The sequence below is a fragment of the Lontra canadensis genome, unplaced genomic scaffold (genome assembly GCF_010015895.1).
Source record: "Lontra canadensis isolate GAN:19392208 unplaced genomic scaffold, GSC_riverotter_1.0 scaffold61, whole genome shotgun sequence".
NCBI classification, from domain to species: domain Eukaryota; kingdom Metazoa; phylum Chordata; class Mammalia; order Carnivora; family Mustelidae; genus Lontra; species Lontra canadensis.
Window position 1 is genome coordinate 1,464,987 of NW_022631055.1, and position 2,472 is coordinate 1,467,458.

Consider the following 2,472-nt stretch of genomic DNA (forward strand, 5'->3'; position numbering starts at 1 on the left):
TTCCCTGCTTTCAAAATGTCTTGGTTTGCTGTATGTGAGGCATATTTCAGAGTACTTCTTTCCTTTTTTTTTTTTTTTTTAAGATTTTATTTATTTATTTGAGAGAGAGAGCAGGAGCATGGGGAGAGAGGCAGAAGAAGACTCCCCGCTGAGCAGGGAGTCCAATGCGGGGCTTGATTCCAGGCCCCCGGAATCATGAACTGAGCTGAAGGCAGATGCTTAACCAACTGAGCAGCCTGTGTGCCCCTTTTCTTTCTTTACTTTTTTTTTTTTCTTCAGGATACTTCTATCAGCCAATTACATCTCACATCCCCAACTCGTGGACTTTTCAAGGTAAAGGAACTAACCACCCTCCACCCATGCCCCACTCTCCCCGCTCACCCAAGGCAGCTCCAGATCCATTTTTGTATATTCAAATCAGACTATACTGAGAAAAAAACTGGGAGAACTCAGAAAAAAAAGACTTTGATTAAGCAAATCTCTCTTTGCAAAACATTAGCGATTTACAAAAAGTAAGCCTTTGTCAACTTGAACAATTCCTGACGCCTCCTTGACCCCTTGTTGCCTATTCTGATATCCAGACAGCTTGTCAGGTAGGGAGGGGAGGGGGTTCAGTCTAGGTGCCCTTCCCCAACCATGGATCAAATAATGGGGAAAATATTCCATGTTCCAGGCCTCCTAGGAGGCATATTTTTACCACATACCTGGACTAAGTCCCCCTGGCCCCAGGGCTACAGGGCTTTGCAGAAGCGCAGGGGCCTGCAGAAGGCGTTTGGCTCTAGGAAAGGCACAAAGAAGCACTTGTACCTCAAGTGCTTCTGCATTTTGCAGATTTAGGAAATGACAACTAAACCCAGAAATAGCTAAAGCACTAGACATGCAGCTGATACCATTTGCTTAGTTGGAGGGGGAACATCTCTGTTGTTTCAACACTGAATTTCATTTATTTATTTATTTTTTAAGATTTTATTTATTTATTTGACAAAGAGAAAGCGAGAGAGGGAACACAAGCAGGGGGGAGTGGGAGAGGGAGTAGCAGTCTTCCCACTAAGCAGGAGCCCGGCAAGGGGCTTGATTGCAGAACCCTGGGATTAAGACCTGAGCCAAAGGTAGATGCTTAATGACTGAGCCACCCAGGTGCCCCACAACACTGAATTTTAAACACATGTAGATGCGGAGACATATACGATTGATACATCCACTAATGAAGCTACGGTAGGAAAGTCACTGGTCTTATCAACATGGGATGTGACCAGAAAGAATTGGAGAAACAGAAAAGTCACACTCCAGGTTCTGTGACTTCAGTCACAGGGGCCCTCCTCTCTCTCCAGAGTGTGGGTCTTCACAGTGCTGTCGGGAAAGGGGTGGGTTTTGGATCTGGTACTTCTCCATTACCGGGTTTTAGTATTCATATGGACACTTAATGATAGATAAAGTGCTAAGTGCTCAGGTTTTCTAAACCCTTTTGTTTTCTTTGTAGTATCCTGAGATAAAAGAACCCTAAATATCACCTTGTTCTTGCGCTACCGTCTGGTGGCAGGATGGGACGACAGATGAGTTTTTATAGCTTCCCCTTAGAACAGTGCTGCCTAGTGAGGATCCTTTACTGATGGGTGGTCCTGCTATTGTCTATCTCTACCTTTTCAGTGGTCTCCTTTTTCTTGTTCCTCCCTCTGTCTCTGTCTGTTTCTCTGCTTTCAGGAGATTTTATTTCTCACTTTCACCAAATCCAGTAGTCATTTTTTAAAAAATATTTTATCTTATTTATTTAACAGAGACTCAGTGAGAGAGGGAACACAAGCAGGGGGAGTGGGGAGAGGGAGAAGCAGGCTTCCTGCCAAGCAGAGAGCCCAATGTGGGGCTCAGTCCCAGGACCCTGGGATCATGACCTGAGCCAAAGGCAGATGCTCAGCGACTGAGTCACCCAGGCGCCCCTGCCTCCCCCCGACCAAGTAGTCATTTTTTTTTTTTAAGGATTTTATTTATTTATTTGACAGACAGAGATCACAAGTAGGCAGAGAGGCAGGCAGAGAGAGGGGAGGGGGGAAGCAGGCTCCCTGCTGAGCAGGGAGCCCCATGCAGGGCTCAATCCCAGGACCCTGGGATCATGACCTGAGCTGAAGGCAGAGGTTTAACCCACTGAGCCACCCAGGTGCCCCCCAAGTAGTCATTTTTAACCTACTTTGCCTCCCAGGCATTTTGAGGAAAGGTATGGACCCTCACCTAAGAAAAATGTCAATACAGGAACATACCTTGTCAGGGCCACTAAAATTGATCCATGGACCCCATGTCGAGGACCCTGCCATGAAGGACTACACAGTGGTTGCAGGGAGTGAGGGGGGCGGTTAGAAGTTTTGGATTATGGTCATGAACTAGAGTTTATTTGATGGAGCCAAGACCCTGTTGTGGGAAGATCCGATCTGGCTTCCCTGTGGTGCCCTGGCAAGTGTACGTCCTGCTTCGTACATCATC